General features: G+C 43.5%; 1 long non-coding RNA gene across 1 annotated transcript in view; it reads left to right on the forward strand.

The window, feature by feature from the left end:
- The window catches only part of LOC138467117 (uncharacterized), a 76,168-nt gene that overhangs the window by 1,376 nt on the left and 48,635 nt on the right, over positions 1 to 26,157 (forward strand). The window contains exons 3-4 of the long non-coding RNA XR_011268049.1: positions 14,943 to 15,056; positions 15,172 to 15,321. This is a non-coding gene — a long non-coding RNA (uncharacterized lncRNA). The remainder of the gene's footprint in view (positions 1 to 14,942; positions 15,057 to 15,171; positions 15,322 to 26,157) is intronic.

The following is a 26,157-nucleotide window of genomic DNA, read 5'->3' on the forward strand; positions in this document are numbered from 1 at the left end:
TTGATATTGCTGGATGCTCCATCTGTACCCTAAGTAAAGTTAAGGCTCTTGGAGTTCTACTGGATCAAGAGCTAAATATGAAAGCCCAAGTCAGTAATCTTTTTTCTGGCACATCCTATCATCCTAAATGCCATAAATTGTGCTACCATTGTACACGCTATTATAGGAGCTAAACTCGACTATTGCTCCAGTCTGCTGATGGGCATTGCCAAAGGCGAACGTACATGCCTACAGGTTACTCAAAACAATGCCATGTGCAGTATTGAAGGTCTGTGTAAGACTGATCATGTGTCAGCGACTCGAAACCACCCTACACTGGTTACCAATCAGCAGCAGAATCATTTTCAGGGGACATTTCACATGCAAAATTGTTTGTAGGCTGGGAGTCCTAAGTATCTTTTGAACAGTATTGCCTGGCTGCCAGCACAGAGAGTTCTAAGATCAAACAATGCATGTCTTCTCAACACACTACAGGCCAGACTGTCCATCATGGCCCAAGGTTCCTTCCCTTATGGAGCACCCAAAATATGGAACACAGTACCCCCTTATTTAAGATCATGTTCCTCTCTGGTGGCTTTCAAAAAAGGACTGAAAACTGTCCTGTTTCACTATTTCAACCTTGTGTTGTGTTGATATAGTGCTCTCACGGTATCTGGTCTACCTGCATTGGTTTTCTTTGTTTTATGTCTGTTAGTATTGTTTAGGCGCCCCTATGCCCTTGGGCCTTTTTTCGTGCCATACAAATAAAAAATAATAATAATAATCACCATGAATCATTGTTAGTTTCTGTATGATGTGGACAGGGCTGATGCCCTTAATATCTGACTTATCTCTGATCCACTGCATGAAGGTTCCATGCCATTAGAAATGATAAGGGAGATGAAAGGCACCCCAGTTTTGTTCCCTGTCCAGAACGAGTGTTTCTGATGGTAGTCCATATATTGCTGTTTTTCCTCTGCACATAATGTCCTTGCATATAATTTGCAATGTTTCATTTAAGGAAATCTGGCCCAAATGTATCTGTACCTAGTATGGTCTCCAGATATTTCCACCCTACTTATCTTCTGCATCAAGGTACTCCATGTAGGACCTATGTTGGTGTTCAATCAAATTGAGGAACTGTCTACATTGAAGCTTACCTGGTGATCAGACACAAAGCACACTGAGTCTAAGGGTCTGATTTGCAAAAATGTTTTAAAATGGGAAAGTCCCATTGAAAACATTTTTATAAATCAGGCCATAAGTCAAATGAGAAGGATCTATTTCTTACTGACATTAAGGAGGGGGCATTGGAGTGTTGTCCGCATAACACTGGAAGTTAGGAGAGAAGGCAGAGATCTAATGGGTTAGGGGGGCAAGGTAGATGTCGAAAAGCCAAGGCGAGAGAATCGAGCCCGGAGGGACACCACATGTGGAGAGTGAGATGGAGGAGAGAAAAGGGCCCCGTTAAACATGGGAAGGCTGTTTAGAGAGGAAGGAGGTCACCCAACCCACACCGAGGTCTGTGATGCCAAGGGTATCGTGGAGCCAATTTATAAGGGGGCATGATTAACCGTATCAAAGGCAGAGCAAAGGTCAACAAGGATGAGAACGGAAGGAGAGCTGCCATCAAGATTAGAGAACAAGTCTTCACGGTGTTCAGGAGAGCTGTTCCCATTCCTCTGGCAGCTCTGAAACCAAACTGGTGGTCGTGGAGACAACCTACAGATTCAGTATGGTGGATAAGCTAGAAGATGGCCAGTTTCTCCAAGAGTTTGCCCAAGAAAGCAGTAGTAAGCTGGACAGGAAGAGTCGTCAAAAGGCTTTTTGAGGAGAGGGTGCACAAGGGAGTGATTGAGGATTGAAGGGAAAGATTCAGTGACAAAGTTTTATTTGCAGAAATCAGCCAAGGCTGGATCAAGGGAGACAATGTTGTCCTTGATAGTTCTGGAGGAGCAGGGGAGCACCTGTTTGCATAAGACTTTCATAGTCATATGCCTATCAGATAGCAAAGCGAGTAGAGCGCTTGCTTTGACATCTGTGCAGAGCCTGCAGATGCAGGTTCGAATCCCGGCAGGGCCAAACTCAGCCTTTCATCCTTCCGAGGTCCATAAATGAGCACCACACACCATGGGTAAGAATAAGTAGCGCTCATATCCCTGAGGGTTCATAGCGCTATATAAATGCTAAATTATTATTATAGAGCAGTCTTGTCTAGAGACCTCATCAGGTGTTCAGGTGTTATGGCCGTGAAAGAGGAGAGTAGGAGGCAAGGGAAAAAGGGGGCCAAGGGAGGTGTCATGAACACCGGGTACTTAGCCGGGGCTAGGTTGGTGAGAGCTTGGCAGGCCTGGCATGTAGTACACACAAACATCCCTAGTTTGGCAAATTTCCCCTAGGTAGCGTCAACAAGGTTTGTATCCTGTTTATTCCTTAGACATTTCTTGCTTATGGTTCAGTCACTTCCTGTTGCCAGAATGGAAGTGTGCAGAAACTCTTTGTGCACTCTAGTGCTTGGGCGTGGCTGGCTATATAAGCCATGCCCCAAGACTCACCAGCACTTTGTGTTGCATCATGTATGCTGTATAGCAACACGCTCACTGTGCTCCTGTTTTACCCACGTGCTCCCGGCTTCTGAGTTTGTCCAGCTCCAGATTCTCTGTTGCGGCACTTCCTCGGAAACATCCAGCAGCTCCGGTCCGATCCCTGCGTAAAAGAAAGACAAGTTAGTGAGCGCTTGCTAGATCCTGCAATGCCGCGCATACTCACCGACTGTTATCTTCGTTCCTGTTCGAGGCGCAAGCCTTCACCAGCTTCTGCAAAGAAAAGACACATCATTCAGCACTCGCAAATCCCTACGACACCGCGCATACTCACCGGTCTTCCTATCTTCCTCCCGGCTCGTAGCGTGAGCATCCACTAGCCCCTGCAATGAATAGAGACTTCAAAAGGCGCTTGCAGGACTCAATAACGCTGCACTACTTACCTAAAGGTACCTTCTGTTATTTTCCGCACTTTTGGCAGCCTCTGAAAGACAAAGAAGAACTGCATTACAAACCTCGCAAACTTTAATCTTTACACAGCACAGATATGCGAGGAACACCTACCTGAGACCTCAGGCTATATCTGCTAGTACAGTAACTGGCACTCTAGACATTCAGCACACGCTGTGAAGGCAGAACAACGTGGCAGGTTGAACTTTGGCATCCACGCACATTGGCTATTATAACTGCAAAAGGGAGTAGAGTTCCCTCCCCGAAGAATAGCGCCCCTGCAGAGTGCAGGATGGAGAGTTCATCCATTTAAAAGCAAAGGCGAGCTGCAAAACAGGAAAGCAATCCACGTCACTTCACAAGGGAGAGAGGGAGGGGGTTCAAGGTCTAGCAGCCCACTTCTTAGTGTATTATCTCTTTATTTGACATACACCCCTCCCAGGCTGACTTGGGGAAGTGAGCACTCAGGACCTGGAGGTTCGGTACCATCACTCCCGCAGAGACACAGGTGAGTGTGACAGGAGGCCTGAGAGGAGTGAGGGAGCAGGGTGTGGTGAAGAGAAGAGTGAGGACAGGATGTCCTCTGTTTTAGTAATGAAGTGAGAGGCCAGAGAAGTGCAGAGTGCCAGGGAAGCCAGAGGAGAGGTGGAGACTGTAGTAGGATTGGCAAGTTCCTTGCAGATTTTGAAAAGTTCAGCCATGTTTTTAGTGGCTGCAGAGATGCAGACTTGGATATAGGATCTCTTCTTCAAGCAAATGGAAAGTCTGTAGTACCTTTGAAGTAGGCGACATAGCATTTTGTCAGAGGATGTGCTTGAAGCCTGCCACTTCCACTCAGCTGCTCTGCACTTGCGTTTCAGAGAGGCCAGGTCGCAGTCATACCAGGAGTAGCACTTGGAGGCAGGTTTCATGCGGATCCTCATGACAGGGGCAAGGATATCCTGAGTGTTGGAGATGGAGAGTTTAAGGTTGGTAAGGGATGAGTCAGAGTGAGTGCCAGTGGCAGGAGTAGGAGGGGGGAGTGAAGGTGGTGGCAAAAGCAGCAACTGACACTCGCTTTATAGGTCGAATGATGGAAAGGAGGCTGGCAGTGCGGCTGGGGGGTAAGCCGGGGGACCCAGGAGGTCCAGGTGAGATGACAGGAGAGCATGATCTGACTAGGAGAGAGGAGTAATGAAAGGGTTTGAGATGTGGATGACTGCAGAGATGAGAGCATGCAAGGTGTGTTCATCTGAGTGTGTCAGACTGGAGGGAAGCATGGAAAGGGAAAGAGGCTGCATAAGGGCAGTCAAGGTGAATATTGAAGTCTCTGAAGAGAAGAATCTTGGTGGTGGTGGCCAGGAGAGAAGAGGTGAGATCATCCCATTCTGAGAGGAAGAGGGAGACCTGGCCAGGAGGAATGTTGGTGGTCACCATAGTCAGAGAGACGACAGGAGAGACATCAATCCTGCAGATGATGCATTCGAAAGGGGAGTAGGCCGGAGTGGGTATGATAGTAGCAGGGACCTACTTAAGGACGATCAGGGCCACTTTGCCCCTAGGCCAGTTAGGCCTGGGCTTAGAGAGGATCTTGTAACCCATAGGGAGGCGAGTGTCAAAACTCGTGACAGAGCTGGCAGTGAACCACGTCTCGTTGAGAGCGAGGATGTCTAAGTCAAGGTCTTCCAGGAGGTGGCGGATGTCAGAGGACTGTTTGACGGCAGAGCGAGAGTTGAGGGTAGCTAAGTGGAGCAGGTTGCCACTTTTGAAGGTCTTCCGAAGAGGGGTACAGGAGTGTGGTACACCCATCAGAGGTGGCAGAGGGACTCGAGAGGTGGCAGAAGGAGGAGTGGCAGGGGAAGGGAGGAAGTTGATGAGAGACGCAAGGCACCTATCTTGATGGAGGAGGCTGGGCTGAGATCCTTGGACCATGACAGTTCCATTTAGGTAGACATTAATGATGGCCCTAGAGAACAGGAAGGATGCCAAGAGTACTTCCCCACAGGTGCCACCATTAGTAGGAGAGGAAGAAAAAGGGGATAGCACTGAGACCATATGGGGAATCCAAAGGTCTGTAGAAGTAACAACAAAGAGGATGTCAGTGAAAGTCTGCATGGGAGAGACGTTGACATAGGTGTCAGCGATGGGCCGGCCTGGATTGGTGACCAGGAGATCCTTCTTGAACATTTTCCTTCTAGACTTCGAGAGAGGAATAGGATAGGTGATAGAATAGCAGTTAGAGAAAATAGGGGAGATTGAGAGCACCATTGAGGCAGAGCGAAGAGAAGGAAGGGGGGCGAGAGTGGGAGAGGGAGAAAGCTGCAGTGCACAGCACCAAACTACACCACCCAGCAATGCAATCATCCAGAATAAAGTGTCCAGGAAGGGAAAAGGGACTAGGTTACAACATACAGCAGAAGCAAGACACCTAGCAGCAAGTTATCTGGACAGAGGGAGAAACCAGTTAAACATAACTTTGGGAAAAAAGGTATAAGATATCTCCTACTGTATGTAAAAAGGTTATTCCAAATAGGCACAGCGCTCTGTGACCTTATAAAGGAACTCTGCCTTACACTTTGTTGCTCTGTTTTGGCACACAAACTCTCGGTGACTTGTAATATCCTTATACCATAAAGTAAGTGGTACTTTATTGCATATATGTATATATATATATATATATCGGTTCCACTAAATATCTGAAAAATCCCTAAATAAGCTGTTTTGAACCTATCTGGGACCAGCGATCTATTTATCCTATGCTGATTATATTGCTAACTTCTCCCTTTTGGAAGGGTGTTCCAACATCCTGTTTTTGTGCTATTTCAGAAACTTTGCAACTGTCAGTTTTGACGTTAGAAAATTACAATGAAAGCATATTTTTTGGACTATTGTAATTTTGGCCCTTGTGCTCATACTGTACAACATTGAACATGCACGGTGTAAAGTATCTCTAATATGGCCCGAGCTATTAAAGGCAGGTTGAGTTTGCAAATACATTGAAGTTATTCTCGCTTAATTTATCTCCCGGTAGTAGGCCCGTCATGTTTCCCTTTCGTTACCCCGGACTGTGCCGTCTTTTCACCCAATGGATTTTCGCTTCGTTTTTTATACTTCAGCAGTTACTGTGCACTCCACATGACGTTGCAGTTGCACATTTATTTGTGTGCGCATAAAGAGGCCAATGTTTTTTTCCTCTTTTTCGTCTAATCAATAAAATTCAAGGGATCTGCCAGTCTGAATTATCCAGTCAACCTTGGCTACAAATGCAAGCTTCTATGATGTATTTTGGAAAGTTAGCAGCCAATCAGAGATCAACGATATTCTGTTTCACTCGCTGGGGGTGGAAGCAATTCTTTTTGGCTCACTTGGCTTCAGCTGCAACTGGTTATGCACATGTATCAGAGATGAAGTAGCCATCTTAAAAAATGTAAACTGCTATTTACAAATTAGAGGATTTGCTGATCCTACAAAACCTTGCTGTTTGCAGCTCAAAAGCATGGTGTATTTGTTCAATTAAGAGTGCAGAAAACAAAACACGTGACGCTCTTCAACACATCATCATTTCAAAGGGTTATTTGGGAATCGGCTCCCGCCCGATTGAAACAGTATGCTGTGCTTCATTTCAACACAGATCAGCCACAGAGCAGAACACGCTGATAATATTAAACACGCTGACATGTTTACAACGTGTTGTAGGAAGGTGTTTAGCTTTTTCGTACAGCAGAGCCTAAACACGTTGGACCGAGAGGGTTTCCTCGGCGGGAGACTATCACTTACAGATGCGCACTGTTGCGTCAGACGGAGAGCCACACGGAATGGCGGACAGTTGAACTTTAAACGCTGGGGCACAGCACGTGCTGAATGATTGGCGGCGCATCTAGGTCTAGAAGAGGTTCCTGAAATGTTACAATAGATTGTTAGCCATTTGTCACACATTCTGATGGACATGCCAAAATGTACGGGTGGGCGAAATGGCTAAAATGAACTCATGAGAAGTTGACAAATTCTGGACAATATCTGCCTGCTTTGCCAATAATATCGCTCACTGCCATTTCCCCCCCCCCATAATTTGTTTTGCCCAAAATGTCTGCTAATTAGGTGACTGTGGACTGTTTCAGACCCTGTATTGGCTAACATTCCAGTCAAAAACGGCCTAGAAAAAGAAATTAACCAAAAGTGTGAAAAAAATACACTCCACTTGTGAAGTGAAATTATAAATTGTGACGCTTTCGCTTCAACATTAATTTTAACCTACGCTTTGTTTTATTTCACTGATGCTTAGATTGAGAATAAGGCCACCGTGTTGATACTTATGTTGCTGGACTCCAACAGTACATATGGGGACTACTCAGTGGGTGGACTTTGGAGAAAGTGCTTGAGAAAATGATCACAGTCATAACTGCTCAAAGCGAGGGTCGCACTCAATGAATACCCAAAATAAAATAATACAATAATGTTATGGCTATTGCTGTTTAGTCTGTTTATTCGAACCCACTTTGAAAGTGATCTACTGTGAACCTGCCTAAAAGAGAATGACAGAAAATACGGCTAAGACATTTTGCGACAGTATGACTATTTTGTTGATTGTATCCATTGTACGTGTGGCTTGTATTATGTTGGTCAATTGATACACAAAGCAAAGTCAAGATGGAATGAACACCTATCTAATGTAAGTGATAGTACACCACAACATATAGACTTTCAGTTTATTATTTTTTTTATTTCTTTTTTAATTTGTATTTGGTTTATTTCAAACCTTTACAAAAAAAGTATCAACCATTTTATACAAGCAAAACACATTAGAACATTTTTTCAGACAAAATCTAACTCAATTTGCAAAACTCTAGCCTCTAAAACAGAATAAAACACTAGATAAAATCTATCTATTAATTACAATTTCACTGCAAAATACATATTCACATACATCATCACACTAATATTCTTTACCAAAACGAAACCTTTTGATAAATTGGAATCAGTCGTTCCATGGGGAATGCATGAGGAATGTAACTTTGCAGGATTTTCCATAATTTCACTTAATTATTTCTTGTGCACTGGTCAGGAAATATGATGGAATGATACCAAATGTAATACAACACATGAGCTTGTGAATTGATTCTATCACAAATGTTGTAGTTTCTTTGCTGTAGGTATAGATGATTATTTTATTTTTATTAGGGCGATTGCTTTATGCATAGTAGAATCATCTCTTAATTTGCTGTCCGTAATAGTTCTTATGTTAACATTTTTCATTTTTCTTTTCATTCATATTTTTAAAAAAATCATTTCCCCTATCAGTGTTCGTTTCTCCATTATTTTTTAAATTATTATTTTCAAATAAAGTCCTTTGTGTAGCTAATGGAAAATGTAAAAATCATTCCCTTTAATGTTTACATGCATTGGCAGCATTTAAAATGGCGCTGGGCGTGATGACATCACTCCGTAGCGGGATGACATAATCCTGCTATGCGCGCAAAACGGATTTTAAACACATGTTTTAGAAGCATGCCTCTTTGGCGTTCCAAATACTTTTATTGCTGTACACATTTTGAAAGTGCAGCAGTAAAATGGAAAAGCACACAGTATAATGAGTCCCCTTAGGCTCTTCTTGCCCTGTTCCCCTCAAGGTCTCCCGCCGCTTCTGTTACTTCTATACGGATGGATTGGCATCACTGGTTCTTCCTGTGTGGCAGGGCTGCATCTTGTATCTTGTATGTGTCTAGCGTTTCTTCTTTCTTCCGGATCCAGTGCGCGGCTCCGTGGAGCCTTTCCAATTGCAGTCTCAGCGTCGTTTGAGGACCATTCGGTGCCACTCTTCAGGGTCATGCCACTGCCTTGACTCTCCTTCTTGTACATCCATAGGTTGGCTCCCTGCCCTTTCGGTGTCTCCTTCACCTCGTTGTAGCCGGCCTCCACTCAGCCGGGGACCTCCCAGAGCCCTCTGGTTTCTCACCTGTTTCAAACCTCCCGGGCTCCACCAACATCATACGTTGGTGCTTCTTCTTTATTTATGGGTAAGTACTGGGCCCTCCCCAACATAGAACCTTAGCCCTTTTTCTCACTCTCTCTTGAGCACTCTTGCCCACTCACTCAATCTTCTTCGTCCCAGTATGGTTGGCTGGCAAATACTCGGTAATCTTAATTTCTGGCATCCTCTACTTCTTCCCAGTATGTTTGTTTTTCTGATCGTGAGTTGGTGCAACATTACAATAACAAACATTGACTTGTGAAAGATGTTTCTCCGGAAGTCTTGATGGTCTTGGTGGTTCTTCATAGAGGGGTTTAGGGAGTTCCTTGACAGAATGGGAGTCATTGTACCCAAGAGGACAGTCTCTCCCTGTGAGGTCTTGCTTACCGCCACCACTATGGGGAATACTGTGTAGTGGGCGCACTTCCCTAGCCTCACAGAAAAGGGCTCCCCTGTGGAGAAAAGTGACAAGATTCTGTGAATTGTCACATACTTTTTCCCTTATGAGCCTGCCTTCCCCTTCCTCCCAGATTGGTTGTGTGTGACCTATCAAATCCTGGAGAGCAAATGGTAAGGTTTATCTTTTTTTTTCCCAACCCAATATTGGATAGTCTGAGTGTTCACAATCCCTTTCCCAAGTGGCATGTCGGGAGCATTTGGGTTGAGAAGGGCACAAGCATCCTAGTAAATCGTTAAAGTCAGGGACATTTGTTCCTATGATAACTTCCTCAGGAAGACCCGGACTATGGCACAGTTAATCATCACAGACTGTCCTTTTACTTTCAATGTGACGGGTATTCCATTATGTATCTCTGCATCCCCATGAACACAGGTAATCTTTACTGGTTGTCCTTCCCTTAGATATTTTGGACATATAAGGTCAGAACAGACTGACGTTTTTTACTTCCAGAATCTATCAATGCTGGGGTTGTCACCCTGTTTACTAAGACAGTTTAATGGGACTTAAAGGGACTGCTAATGTAAAAATACCATTCAGTGGCCTCAGCTTCTTCCTCTTGTTCTGTCTGTTCCTCCTGCCAGGGTTCACCTGACATCCACCGTATTTCCATAGGCTCTTCTTCCTTATTACTTGGAGAACCTCACGCCAAGTGTCCTTTCTCTCCACAGGAGAAACAAGTTGGAACAAATGGAGGACCCGTCCTACTTTTCAATACCTCTCCCTTGTCTGTAGAAGCCCCTTTTGGAGAAGAAAAAGTGTTTTCCCCCTGTACCCCTTTTCTTTTCTAACTGTCTTTTCCCACAACTTTATTTGGGGTTTATTTGGGTTTTTCATTTCTTTTTTTCCTTCAGTTGCCTTATAGAGAGGTCTTCACTGTTTTGCGGCATCCGCATTTGATTGGGCTATTTGGATAGCTGTATCAAAAGTTGGTGTTTAGTGCTGTAGTATAAGCCGTTATAGGAAAGGGGGTAGAGCATTAGTGAATTGTTCTAAGGCCAAGACTTCCAGTATCTTGGAAAGAGTCTTTTTCCCAACCCATTCAAAACGTGTCCTTTGAATTCGAGCCCCAGACTCCAAGGGCTTCTCATTGGGACCTAGATGGATATTTCGAAATGGTTGTCTATACCAATTATATGTTTGTCCCACTCCCTCTAAAGGGCCTTTCTTAATCTCATCAAAAGGGTCACACCTTGGGGATTAAGGGTCTGATGGGCCGCATTGAGTTCCCCTCTTAAGAGTGGTATCAAATAGCAGGTTTTAAGATTTTTATCCCACCCGAATGGGTGAGTTAACCTTTCAAAATAAAATAAAATAAAAAATCCCAGATCCCCCCTTCCTTATAAGGTTGTAATACCCCATTGGGTTGCTGGGGGCGTAGTTGATTAGTCTGCAGCCTCTCAACCCTTCCTGAAAACATTGTTCAGCCTGTATCTCATGATCCACCAACCTCCCTAACAGGGCACAATAGCATTTATATTGACTGTGGATGGCACACTATTCTCTCCCCTGAATTTTCTACTGTTACTGTTTCACCACACTCACTACCATTCTCTCATTCACCAGGTACACACATTGCAAAGAGTGTTGGAGTTAAAATATTTTGGGGTTACTCTTTTCAAGCTAGGTTTTATACCTAATGTACCCATAAGGGTTAAGAGGTGGAAGGACCTATCCATATACTCACAGGGTCCCCTGACTCTTGTCAGTTGGGCATGATTCCACTTTGACACCATATGCCGTAGGTAAGAAAAAGGAGGCGGACCAAATGGTGGCATTCTCACACTTCTCTTTATTTTTTTAATAAAAAAAATAGGAATAGGCCTATCTATCCCTATTACAAGGGTTTGTCCTACCTAACCCAAATCTAACTATGGATCTCATTGTCAGTAAAGTAGTCCAAAATAATGATCTGTCCTCCATCCAAAACCTATCCTTCTCTGACCCTACCACTTGTCAAAAATGAAAAGAAAAGAAGAGGTCCAGGAGAAGAGAATGACTCCCTTCTCCCGGACAGGCTTCTTCCAGCCTTAATAGGCTATTTTCAAATAGTTCTTGGTAACCATGTGAATTAAGTCCTATAGGGCTTTTTCCAACTTTTCTGACCCCCCGCCCCTTCAGTGATTTCCATACAGTTCCTTGGTTTCTCACAATTGGGTCTTGACCCTTTTTCCTTTCGGATTCTTGCAGTGTCTCTATATTGCTTTTGATCCTTGGTTTACACTTCAACCACTTCTTGGACTTTGAACTGTCCTTCACTTTCTTTAAGGTATTCACAATCACCAGGACATCCATGACGAGTCCCTTTTTACTATTCATTTTCTTTAAAGTATTCTCAACCACTCGGATCAGAGTGATGAGTCTCTTTGTACTAGTTACTTTCTTTCAGGTATTCACAACCACTGGGCAAGTATGATTAGTCCCTTTGCACTCTTTCCTTTCTTTAAGGTATTCACTACCACTGAGATGAGAATGATGAGCCCCTTTGTACTCTTTAATGTCTTTAATGTATTCACAACCATTTGGATGAATATGACGAGTCCCTTAGTACTCTTCAATGTCGTTAGGGTATTTACAACCACTTGCATGAATATGATGAGTCCCTTTGTGCTCTTTCCTTTCATCAAGGTATTCACAACTACTGGGATGAGTATGACGAGTCCCTTTGTACTCTTCAATGTCTTCAAGGTATTTACAACCACTCGGACGAGTATGACGAGTCCCCTTACACTCTTCCTGCTCTGGTCTCCTCCCTGGTCTCCTGCCATTCCCATTACCTCTATTTGGATGTATTGGCATCACTGGTTCTTCCTGTGGGGCGGCTGCCTCTCGTAGCTTGTACACGCCTAGCATTTCATCTTTCTTCTGGCTCCAATGCGCGGTTCCCAGAGCCTCTCCAATCGCGGTCTCAGTGTTGTTTGAGGACCAGTCAGTGCACCTCTTCCAGGTCACGTCACTGCCTTGACTCTCCTTCTGGGGCATACATAGTTTGGCTCCCTGCCCTCTTTGTGTCTGCTTCGCCTTGTGGTTGCCTGCGTCCTCTCAGCCGAAGACCTCCCAGATGTCTCTGGTTTCTCGCTCTCGCCAGCTTTGAACTTCCCAGGCTACACCAACATTTTTATGGGGAGGTACTTGGCCCTCCTCAGCGTAGAACGATAGTCCTTTGGTTCTCGGTCCTTAGTGCTCTTCTTCACTCGCTCAATCTTCTTTGTCCCAGAATAGTTTTCTGCCAGCCACTAGGCTATTTCTGGTATCCTCTTCCTCTACTCAGTATGTTTGTTTTTATGACTGTGAGTTTGTGTGACATTACAATAATAAACACTGACTTGTAGAAGATGTTTCTCCAGAAGACTTGATGGTCTTTGTGGTTCTTCATAGAGGGATTTAGGGCGTTCCTTGATGAAACAGGCATTCTTTTCCCGAAGAGGGGATTCTCTTCCTGTGAGGTCCTGCTTACTGCCACCCCTAGGGAGAATGTTTTGAAGCAGGCTCACCACCCTAGCCTCACAGAAAAGGGCTCCCCTTTGGGGGAGAAGTGACGAGATACTGTGAATCGTCGCAGGAGGTAGTGTTTGGATATAACTTACAGACAGGAACAAGACAATCTGGACGTTTCTAGAAAGGTGGTGGTGCTTGGATATAACTGAGAGACCCCATATGAAAGAGTAGTGGCATTGACCTATGTGCCCAATCGCTTCGCACCTGGGATCTCATGAGATGATGACATGCATTCAGCTGTAAAAGGAATGGCAATGTATAGCTGGATGTACTTTTTTAATTATGTGTCCTGAATGGGTAACAGACTCCCAGACCTCTAGGCACTTAGTGAGCCAAAGTAGTCTGCAGAGGAAAAGAAAGATTTAGAGTAATGCCCCACGTAAATTAGTGAGACCTTGTTATGTTTATTTATTTAGGGTTTCTATTGAGAGCTCATACTCCTAAAGGCTTAATGTAAGAGGTGGGCTGAACCAGAGATGCAAATCTTGGACTTAGTGTTACGGGCCAAGCAAAAAAATAGTAAGCTTTGGGGGAGTAGCAGAGAGCCTGAAATTCAAAGCACATGTTGATTGTTTAAATTTGATTTGTAGCGCTTTGCTTTGCTCTGACTTGATTTACAGCACTTTGCATTTTCGCTCTGTGCTTAGTAGAAATCTATTGCTAGGAAGTTCTTTATTGCATAAATAACAATTACAATACTCTTGTGGGACTACATATCCCAGTGTGCTTTGTGGTGCCTATAAACACCTGATCAGGTGCGTGAGCGCCAACACATGGAAGCCGGTTTGTGCCAGCTCAGGTCAGAGAGGTGGTTAGACGCAGCAACCGCCCCAGTCCTTTGGCTGCTTATTGGGATTGTTTAAGGCACTGTTACGGTATTGTGTATACAATTTTACTGTTGTATATATTCTCATCATAGGGTGTGAAAGTGATATGGAGTGCCGGGTGGTGCGACACAAACAGCACTATGAGGCAATCAAGGCTAAGGATTTAGATATGCTACACGAGTCCACTGTTGTATTTATTACGGACCATGTGGTACCTGCTTTTCAAAATAAAGCTACGACTGAGACGGTCTGCACAAACCTGTTTTTTCTCTTTTATTGTATTATTCATGTACTCTTTTTTGGACTCCCTGCTTCATGTCTGGCTCCTGTCAAATGTATCTTTAATTCTTATGTCTGTCTTCTTTGCTCGCTTTCTATAAGAGATTCAATTTCATCATCATTATTATCTCTTGGCTGGCTGTCTTTTTGTCCGACTTAAATTTAATTTCCTCTGTATGGTCTTCAAATCTCCTCATAATCTGGCCCCTCCTTATCTTTCTTCTCTAGTTTCTTTTTATGTTCGTCTTTACAATCACTTCATTCTCAGTCTCTTTTTCTTCTGGCTGTACCACATCCCTCTTGTGCTCAGTCTTCTTTCCGCTCTTTTTTAATTCTTGCACCTCTACACTGGAATGCTCTTCCCCTTTCTCTATGTTCTATGACCTCTTTTACACTTTTTAGTTGAGATCTTAAAACTCACCTTCTTCGCTGACTTCATGATATTGTAATTTCTCTTATTGTAATCTGATGATGTGACTATGTACAGTGCTTTGGCGTATAGCGCTTTATAAATACAAAATAAAATACAAAATATAAAATACAAACTCGACTACGGCTGATCCTGACCATCTGCTTATCTCTCAGGTCTGTTTCTCTTTAGGTACGTGTCCTGCGGCTTACTGCATGGCGGTAGTTGCTCAAGTCAAGTGAAGTGATGCTCCTCGCAAATGATATCTTGCAGTGCCAATGACACACCCGTGTGTACTTCTTCCTTAGATATTCCTCCTACTGAGCGTATCTTTGAGCTTCTTTTTGCACTAGTGCTGTCTGATAATCCTGCCCATAAGCTCACTCGTGCCATGGATGATGCTGTCCCTGCTGATATCTCTTGTTCTTGCTTGTCCTCGCATGTTGCTCCTGTTCTGGCTGACCAGAACGCTTGTGGCATGATTGCTCCTGCCTTATTGTCTGTGCAAAAAAGCTGATTCCACATTACCTTGTCTCAATAAATTGCCTCATAGTGTGCCTACAGCTGATACTGGTACTTGGATGCTTGGACCATAAAGAACAGTCTTGAATACAAGGACTGCATTTTGGGAGCGCCTGATCTAGTAATGACACAGACTAATGCCATAGTAAGTGGCAATAATTTAACATGGGTACTTATAAATACATGGTCACTATGCAAACATGCTATTGATATATCAGAGTACATTTTAGAAACTAATGTGGACATTATTGCAATTACAGAGACCTGACTTCCGGATACCACTGGCGCCAACCTTGCACTTGCCGTTCCAGATGGTTACTCTGAGCTCACTAAAGATATGCTTGTTGACAAGGGAGATGGGGTGGCTGTGATGGCTGTGATCGTTCGCAAAAAACCTTAACATACATGAAGTCTATTGAAGTTTCAGAAGGTTCAGAACAGCTTTTGGTTAAGCTATTAGTTAACTTGTCTGTCACATCCAATGTCTATATTCTCTATAGACCTCCAAACATGGTGCAGTTCTTTGAGACTCAGCTGATCTCTACTCTCATCTCTATACTTAAACCTGCTTGAAACGTTATGATATTCAGGGCCTTTCACTATAGCACAGACCTTGCTGCTGATTATCTTAATCAGGCATTCACTGACCTTGGTTTTACTCGGCATATTACAGCCCCTACTCATAGAGATGGCCACACACTGGACTGGGCCTGTACACATGACATGACCATTAATGACCTTGTTATTTAACCTTGTCTGTGGTCAGATCATTATTTTATCAAATTTGTTTAACCCATTCCAGACCTTAAACCTTGAATAATTCCTAAATCCTGGTTTACTTCGGAGTTACACAAATTGCAATCAGAAAAACAAATAGTACAAAAGCTAGCTTGGATCTTATCTGCTAATAACAAGGAAAGTTACTTATTAATAACTGAACAATATGAGAGTGCACTAATTATGGCTAAGAAAGAATATTGTGAGTCACGTAGTAGCTCTGCTAATTCTGATACTAAGGGATTATTTAAAAATCCTTAGAAAACTGGAATCTCGGGGTGTGAAACCGCACAAATCTATCTTGGAGGACGAGGCATGGTGTACCTCTTTACAGGAATCTCTTATGAATAATATTCACACCCTTAAAGAGACAATTCTTCTAAAACAAGCACTTGCCCTTCCACTCCTATTTGTAGGAACCCTCTTCCCCCTGTTTTTCAATTTTTCTCATTCTCTAAAGTTACGGATCAAGAGGTCACATCTATTCTTAATTCTCTTAAGCCCACGGTCTGTAAAGGGGATACTTGTCCAGCAGCTATTGTAAAAGAATGTGAAACAGCCATGAATCACCCCGCTATTGAAAAAAGCATCTCTGGACCCCAATGTGGCTATGAATTATCGGCCCATGATGAATGTGCCTTTCCTATTACAGATCATTGATAGGGTTGCTTATCTACAGGTTCAGCTCTATCTTGAAAGGCACAATTTACTTGGATATAGGCAGTTGGGATTCAGGGCTTCAGGGCTGTACGTGGCACAGAGACTGCATTGTTAGACCTTAGGTACAGCATGCTACAGATCCTGGACAATGGTGGGTTAGCCTTGCTCATGCTCCTGGATCTCTCTACAGCATTTGACCTGGTCGATTACAATATATTGAACATTTTGTGCTTTTCAGCTAACTTTTCATCTGAGGCTGCACACTGGGTTCATTCCTCTTTATCCGTACATGTGGCCAGAGTCTTCAGTGTGTATCCTTCGCAGCCGCTCCATTTATTTTGCAATGCTGCATGCCACAGGGATGCTGTTGTCCTCTACCCTCTACAACTTGTTCAGAACAGGAATTTGAACACTCTCTCCTGGTAACATTAAAGGTTGGGACAACAGTTTTGAAGCCGGGCTTGGAACTGAAAGCATTGACAAAGGAAACTTGGATTTTTGTTAGATCTCCCCCTCTGAGGTGCAGTGCTGTTTGGAGTGAATCCCTTGGATTATCTGATCCCTGAAACTGTCACCTGGCTACAATGCACAGCAGCCCTCTGCACACACTACACACACACACATTATTTGGAAAGATAAATCGCACCTGATGATTGGACCTTGAGTCCTGAAACGCCTAGTGTTGGATATAAGAATATTCAAATGAGAGACCATCTTCATTCAAGTTTGACTAATTATATTCAAGATTGTTATCTGAGAGAGCTAGATAACTTATAGTGTTATCTGTTGGTATTATGTTTTTTTCTAAAAACACAAGTGTGTGTGTGTGTCCTTCATTGATTTAAAATGTTTTCCGGATGAAATTAATTATCATTATTATTTGGATTGATTGTGTTTTAGAAAGTCACATTTGGGTGTGTTTTAGAAAGTCAAATATGGGTGTGTTTATCTAGGTGTGTTCTGGAAGTCAAATTTGAGTGTGTTTTAGAAAGGCAAATTTGGGTGTGTTTTAGAAAGTTAAACTTGGGTGTGTTTTAGAAAGTCAAATTTAGATGTGTGTATCTGGGTGTGTTTTCCTTTTCACCATGCCCCTCAATTGTAACCTGCTAGCCCAGTGACTGTTCCATACCGCTGTATTTACATATTTCTCCCACTGCCTCCTCTCTCTACCTGCCCATGGCGCTATCTGTTTCTCCTATTTACTCTAACTGTTTCTCCATCAACTATCCTTCCCTTCTCACTAAGTCTGGTAAGAAGAAATCTAAAAAGGATATCTTGGCCTCCAACCCAGATCTCCCCATCCCTGATACATATTCCAGTGCCTCTTCCAGACAAACCCTCACTGATATCCTCTTTGTCTCTCTCTCTTTAATGGTGGCACCGGCTGGGAAGTCCTCATGGATTTCTTTCACTCCTCCAGAGTCATCATTAATGTATACCTAAATGGCACTGTCATGGTGCAAGGCCCTCAGGCCAATCTCCTCCTTTTTGATAGGCGGTTCCCTCACCTCATCAACGTCCTCTCATCCCCAGCTATCCCTTACTCTCCTCCCTTGGTTACCTTGCCCTCTTTCCCTTCCTCCTCTGCCTCATCTCAAGCCCCCTCCACACTTCTGCAGGGCATAGTTCTGATTTGTACCCCTCTCCAGAAGGTCTTTAAGGTGGCAACCTTCTCCATCTTGCCACTCTCAACTCACACTCAGTTGTCAAGCACTCCTCTGACATCTGCCACCTAATAGAAGAACTTGACCCTGATATCCTCGGTCTTACCAAGACATGGTTTACGGCCAGCTCTGCCACAAGTTTTGACACTCTCCTCCCTGATGGCTACAAGATAGTCTCCACCCCCAGATCCACCTGGCCCTGAGGGGGTGTGGCCCAAAACTTCCCTGAGTGGATTCTAGCCTCTATTATCACCATTCAGACTTACTCCTCCTTTGAATGCCTTGTCTATAGGCTCTCTCTCTCTCCTAGCCACTCTCTTACCGTTGCTACTCTCTACCCGCCCGCTGGTCAAATTACCTGCTTTCTCTCTGAGTGGGCTGACCTTTCCTCCTCCCTCCTGGCCTCAACCACTCAACTCCTCCTTGGTGACCTCAACATCCATCTTGATTCTCCCTATTCCTCATCTGTGCTCTTTCGCGACCTCTGCAACTCACTCTCCCTCTCTAGCCCCCCCTCCATCTCGACTCACTCTGCTGGTCACACACTTGATGTCTTGATCTCCTCTGGCCTCCCTCTCTCTACTCCCTTCACCACTCCTCTCTCCTGGAGTGATCACTGCCTCCTTTCCTCTCATCTTCCCATCTCATCCCCTCAAGCGAAGCCTACCCCAAGATTGACACCCAGCTTCTCGGTCGAGGCTTTCGCTGCCACCTTCTTCCCCCTTCCTCCACCCCTGGCTGACTCACACCCTGACACAGCCCTTTCTCTGCACTACTCCTCTATTTCTGCTTCTCTTGATGCTCTTGCCCCTGTCATGAGGATAAGCTTGAAATCCAAAGCTAAATGCAATTCTTGGTTTGACTCTGACCTAGCTACACTTAAACGTAAGTGTAGAGCGGCTGAGAGCAAATGGAGGGCTTCTTACACATCCTTCTGCCTGCTCCAAAGGCAATACTGACTCTCTGTCCGCACTAAGAAGAGAGCCCACATTCAAGCCTGTGTATCTGCTGCATCTAACAACTCGGCCAAACTCTTTAAAATCTGTAAAGAGCTGGCCAACCCTGCTGCAGTCTCTACCCCTTCTCTCACCTTCCAGGCTCTTTGCAATGCCCTTGCCTCTCACTTTTTCTCTAAAACCCAGGATATCCTGTCCACCCTCTCCTCCACTCCCCCCGCCCCTCACCCTCTCTGCTTGATGACCCTCTTTCAGTTACCCACCTTCCCTCTTTCTCCTCCTTCCCTCTTTTCTCCCCGGATGAGGTCACTAGACAAGTCCGATCTATGAAAGCCTCATAAAAACAGGTCCATCCTGTTCTTCTAAAACCATTAAGGACCACAACCGCTCCTTTGCCTCTGTATCTTTCCCTTCCCCTCTGAAGCACTCCCTTGTGCATCCTCTCCTCAAGAAACCCACAGCTGACCCTTCTTGTTTAGCTAACTATCGCCCAATTTCCATAACTCCCTTTTTGGGTAAGCTCCTGGAAAAGCTGGCCATCTCTCAGCTTAACCTTCATTCCGATTCTGTTGGCTGACCACCAATCTGGCTTCAGAGCTTCCAGAAGCACGGAAACTGCTCTCCTGAACATCCGTGAAGACCTGCTCTCTAATCTTGACTCTAACATTCCCTCTGTCCTCATCCTACTTGATCTCTCCTCTGCTTTCGACACGGTCACCCATACAACCCTGCTCAATCGTTTTTGTGACAACCTGGGTATCACTGATCAGGCTCTGGCCTGGCTGACCTCTTTCCTCTCTGATTGACCCTCCCAGGTACAATTTGGGTGCTTCCTATCTTCTGTCTCCCTCTCTACCTGTGGTGTTCCCCAGGGTTCTGACCTCTCACCCTGGCTTTTCAACCAATACCTGGCAACTCTCTCCTATTGCATTTCCATTTTCTGTTCAAATGTCCAGTGCTATGCTGATGACACCCAACTCATTTTCAGGCTCCCTTCAGCCACCTCCTCTCCTTCCCTCATCTCTAATTACCTAATCGCCATTCAAAATTGGTGTGCCACCAACAATCTTTGTCTAAATGCCTACAAGACTGAGATCTTCCTCATTGGCACACCTTCACCATACTTTCCCCTCACTCTCTGGCTGGCATCCCATGGCCCTCCTCCTACTCCTACCTGTGAGGCTAAGAATCTCGGGGTCATCTTTGATTCCACACTTTCCTACTCCACACACATCTCTGACGTCTCTAAAAAGTCAAAGTTCTTACTGAATCTCCTTAGAGGTACACCTAATCCAGAACAGAACTGCAAGACTTGTCCTTGGCCTTAAGCCCTGGGATCGTATCTTTCCAGCTCCGAAATCCCTTCATTGGCTCCCAGTGTATGCAAGGATTAAATTCAAAACCCTCTGCATTGTCCACAAGGCTTTCTGGGGCCTGGGTCCAAAATACCTTCAGCTATCCCTCCCTAAATACCTCCCCTCTCGAGCCCTTTGCTCCTCTACCTCTAACTCACTCAGGGTCAGTCGTTTTTCAAAGAAACAAGCTGGGGGTGGATCTCTGTCTTTGGGTGGGTCCTACCTTTGGAACAGCCTCCCTGCCATCTTGAAACTTGAGGAGAACCCTCTCCGGTTCCGGAAGCAGCTCAAGACCTTCCTCTTTGGTTTGCCTTTGCCCCTCCTCTCCCCTGCTGATCTGCTTGATCTCTCGGTACTGTGCACCTGGCCACCTTCTGTCCTTCGGGCCCAGGTACCTGCTCACCCTGCCTCGCTCCTGCACTGCCTCCAGGCCACCCCTTGCACTGGGATCTGTATCTGTACCCATACAGTCCCCCACTCACATTTCTTCTGCACTTATCAGATACAGCCTATCTGACTATCCTAGCACTTTACCACTTGCTGGCTGCACTATCACTGTTATCGTATTTATTTATTTATTTATTTGTTTATTTATTTATTTATTTATTGTACTTATTATTATTTATTCTGTTCTCTACTCTGTTCTGCACTTTCTACTCCTCCCCCTTCCATGCCCTTTCCCCTACTCGCTTTCCCATGCACTTGCACGCTCTTAATGTCACTGGGCCTAGTAAGATTGTTGTTTTTGTTCTCCCCTGTTCCCCTCCCTTTGCCTGGTCGTGCTCTGAAACACTTGTGTCCAAGCGCAATATAAATAAAATATCATATCATACCAAATCTCTGTTTGATATTCTCAATGATCTTGGTGTTCTTTATACCAACTACACCGATGACACACAGGTACTGTGTCAGCTCTCTGGGGATTATGAAGAGGATGCTGCCAACATTCATGAGATTAATAACATCATGAAAAGTTGGATGGATTTTAATGGACTGGCACTCAATGGTGCCAAAACAGAGCTTCTTATTGTTGGCACACAATATAGATTAGGTAGACTTTGCCCATAGTTCAATAAATTCCCCATTTCTGGATGTGTCATCCCAGTGACAGCCAAGGTTAAGAATTTAGGGGTCTACCTTAACCCTACCTTACATTTGAAAGCTCAAACCAGATACAATGTTTCTACAATGTCGTACTATCTGAAGCTGCTTTGCTGTATTTGTCCCTTTCTCTCTAAGGAGAACTTTGCCCACCTGGCACGAGCCATTGTTGGTACAAAAATGGACTATTGTAGTAGTCCCTATATGGCATTTCTCAGGCTCTGCAGAATAGTGCGTTTAGGATCATTTATCAGCTCAAGGGAAGTGACCACATAAGTGTGGCTCGTTGTGCTCTCCAGTGGTTTCCAGTGAGGGAGGGCCTTGCCTTCCTGGTCACTATTATTGACCACAGGTATCTGTATGGGAGTGTTCCCTCCTACTTGAAAGCCAAATTGAACTTAAAATCCAGCCCTCGTTCAATGCATTCTAATAACGTCCATTTGTTAGACACTCCACGTGTCAAACTCGAAAGAGCTCGAAGATTGGCTTTAGACTCATAGCTCTTTGTCTCTGCAATAATCTTCCACCAGATCTAAGAGATATAGACTCACTGCCACTTTTTTTAGAAGGCTCTCAAGACTCACTTCTTCACTTAATCGGCCTCTGGATTTGACTGACATTTAACGTAAATCTCATAACTGGTACTTCTTTAAGCAGTATCTATGGTTGTTTTCATTTTGTTACGCATCTTTGTACTTATTTTGTTTGCTGTTTGTCATTATTTGTCCTCTGTGCGCATGTTATGAATATTAAATAAATAAATAAAACATGGTTTCATAGAGAGCCAGTTCAAACTCTTCAATGCCGGGGACGTGTTATTAGATCTTTGGCCAAGGATGTGCCAAGCAGCATAGGTTTGTGCACACTGTGTATGTGTATCTATCCGGCCAGTAGAATGGTGTGGTTAATTGTTGTACTCAAAAAGACTCCTACAAGGACTAGCACACAATTGTTGTTAGTCACTAGGAGGGAGAGTATACCCCAAAATATTCTTAGGTAGTAGGAGTCTGCCTGCGTGAAAACATACATGTGTGGCATGGAGAGCAAGTCTGCATCAAAAGTCAAACCATGTTGTATGGTTTTGTTTGAAGTGAGGTTCACACCCAGTTCAGGTGGGCACAGCAATAGGGACGGGTTATTGTCCAAGGGAAGAGTAGCAGCAACTAATTTTTTTATACTTTCAGGAAAAGATTGTTAATATTCAGCCACACATCAATGTAGAGGAGGGAGGTGGACACCAACCTCTTTGACTGGCACCATCATCATCAAATAGTTGAAGGTGCCACTGAATGTCGCTGGTACACATGTGATAGTGGAGAACATAGCTGCTGAGCAAGTGTACCAGGGATGCCATACATATTTTGAAAGATTCGTTCATAAGGCCAACCCTTTAGAAATTAAGTAAATTATATTGCTGAGGGAAGAATAGAAAAGTCAGTTTCACCTGGTCGATGCAATCATCGGGAAGAAGGTGGCCATTCATGTTGTCCCTATTTTTTTCTTCTAAGTGATTCTACAATTACCATACCTCGGAGAAAGGCCTTCAAACTGTCCCAGACCACTAAACAGCAATGTGAGACATGCTCTACCGATAAAGAACACATACTAAAATAGCTTGTTCTATGGGATATGGCCCTTGAAAGATTATCTCACTCCCTATTTAGGCCCATGTGACATAGAAGAAGGGAAAATCAATTGAATATTTTTTTAATAAAGGTAATGCCGAAATGCTAGGCAAATATCTTCAGATCAACAGTACCAACATGAGCACTAGACACTTGTATCTGACTCTGTGGGTTTCATCAGTGAGGTAAGGCTGAGGTGCTGCTTCCTCACAAGCCATAGAGAGCAGGGTGTTGTACATCTAAATGCGCACTATAATTTAGAGGGAATCCTAAATTACACTACCTCAGTAGTGATATCCCTACCTTTTTTTGGGTATGGGTAGATTCAAAGAGTTATGGAGGCAGATAGAGGATTCAACAGTTCAACAATAATCAAACTCAATTTGAAAAAATATATTCAGTTTTATTATAAACAATTAATAAAAACACGACCATTAATCATGAAAATAGTTCATATCTTAATACAAATATAAACTATTCTAAAATAGTCTGTGACTGTTAGTTCCTATTAGTGAAGCACTGGTAATGAAAAGTAAAATAGAAGAATAAACACGAAAATAGGCTCTTATTATCAAACAGGGTAGCATAGATGGTGGTCTATTCTATTCAAAACCTGGCATAATTTATTATACTGGAAAAAAGGCATCTAAATTCCCCATCACACTAATGTCCAACAATTTGTAAAATCCTCCACTGCAAAAACACAGAAGCTAAATGAGCTAGTTCTCTGACCTGACACCCACTCTGCCCACTCTGCCCACTCTGCCCTGTGTAATAAATAATATTATGTTTACTCAACTCAATAGAACCTATTTATATGGGCCAAAGAAGGAGGAACAGCTATGTTAACAGTCTGATTTTTAATCTACGACCAGCAGGAGTGTTACCCTATGGAGATGGCTTGATGCATGGTTTAATGTCCTATGCTTTATTTCTGCCTGTGTAATCCTGGTCAACCTACTTACTAGCCAATTCTGAACACCTCCTCTCTCTCTCGCCCTCTCCCTGAAGATTTTCCTCCCATTTAAAAAGTGTTTTGGAGTACGTATTTATGAATTGCAAGCCACCCACTTTTACCTTAGACAAGACCAGAAACCTTTTCTCTATTTCAAAACTTTTACCAGTCTCTGGGAACAAGTCAATTTAGCAATGGTTGAACATATTGGACGTATCAGTGTCCATTGTGATGAACTTTTGTAAGCTCTCTTTGTATCGTTCCAAAATTATGCATACATAGGGATCACACAATTCATATATGGCTGAAAGGCTGGGGCTAGAGATGTGTTGTAAATGCATATCCGATACAGATTTGATTGTGTGCCTTACATTCACAATGATAACAGGCTCTCTGATGCAGCACTGTAAATGCTTAAACTAGTCCAAGAATTACATTACACAGCCATTTTGCAGCATTAAACAAAGTTTGTAATACACAACATAAACATGCTGTTTGATGGTTGACATTTGGGCATTAACTAAATACTTTCTTCTTCCATTATTTCAATAAATCAATGTATGGAGCCACATACATAGAAATAATGCTTTGCACATATATTAGAAGGTCAGAAGAATTTACTATAAACATGTATCATTTAACTACACGGTTTGACTTAAAAACTAATGTTATGCATTATATTTATCATTACAAAATGCAATCTTAAAGAAAGTCATTTTTTGTAACTTGGATTCATTTACTTTAGACATTTTACAAATCCAACCATGGGCATCACCACCTAGTGTTTAGAAAGGAAAGACAAGGACTGAAAACCGAAATCTTATCACAGCTGCATACTCAAAAAGATGCACAGAATTCTTACACCCAATTGAAACCCCCTTGATAGGGAAGTACTCTGTATGGTTCGAGATGCTAAACTTTTGTATATTTCCCCAAATAACTAGACACACCCAAACAATGTTATCTTCTCAGAGAAGAGAAAGAGACACGTTGACCCACACCTGACAGTGCTGACTTAAACTTGGAAGATACTTCACAATGTTTTGTAGATTCCAAAAACCCAACGGAAAAAAAAAAAACAAAGGGCCTCATTACGACCCAGGCGGTAAGTTACCGCCTGGGCCGTGACTTTACCACCATGGCGTAAACTACGTTTACGCCATGGTGGTTGGCGGACTTACCGCCCCATTCCGACCTTGGCGGGGCGGTAAGTCCCCAATCCCCATTTACCCTTCCCCATTCCCATTTTTGCCCCATAGGGCATAATGGGAGTGGGGAAGGCGTTAATTACGCCACCGTAAATTACGGTGGCGTAATTAACTCCATGGTCCCTTAGCGCCATGGATTTTAACACCTGCTAAAAGCAGGTGTTAAAAGCACCATGGCGCTAGGGGACCTCGTAATTGGCGGTGAGGGGTCGGCGCAGCTAACGCTGGCGTTAACCCCTTACCGCCAGGGTCGTAATGAGGCCCAAAGTCTCCAACAGTGTGCGAATCACCCTTAGCCTATGATGTGGTGTATAACAAATAACTCCTAAGAGTATCCACACCAAAAAAGGTTAAGGATATATGATTATCTTCCCAAATAGCTTGCATCAGGTGTCAGAAAATGCATTTAAATACCTGAAAAGAAGAGTGCAAAAAATATTAGATCTATCTCAAGTTAGTGTTGGCTCAAGGCTGTAAAATATTATGATGTAATAGGCCTGGGAATAACTCTCGAAAACTCATGATTTCTATTTCCTATCATCAAAGGCCACATTGCAGCTGAAACCTAAACATTCATTAGTTGAGAGAAATTCCGCAAAATTATTAGCTTTCCATGGCAGATGTCAAGCCCATCCTGACCATAAAAACGGAGAATGCTTGCATATGTGTCATTAACAGGAACATTAAGAAAACCGATGTATTTATTCTTGTCAAGATGCAGCATCATTGTTTATCTGCAAATAATCAAAATCCCAACCTGTACATCACTGCAAGTGCCCTACAGCCTAGAATGCGTTGCATTAGAAATGAAAATTACATCTTTAAAACATGCATGTTTTAAAACAAGCACTGGTAGCATTAATATTGACCATAGCTTTTTCTGCATAGTTATAAATAGGAGATTTATGACTTACAGGACATATAAGATTTATGCAGCTTGAAGCA

The sequence above is a fragment of the Ambystoma mexicanum genome, chromosome 4q, assembly GCF_040938575.1.
Source record: "Ambystoma mexicanum isolate Mex_15411 chromosome 4q, UKY_AmexF1_1, whole genome shotgun sequence".
In the NCBI taxonomy this organism is placed as follows: Eukaryota; Metazoa; Chordata; class Amphibia; order Caudata; family Ambystomatidae; genus Ambystoma; species Ambystoma mexicanum.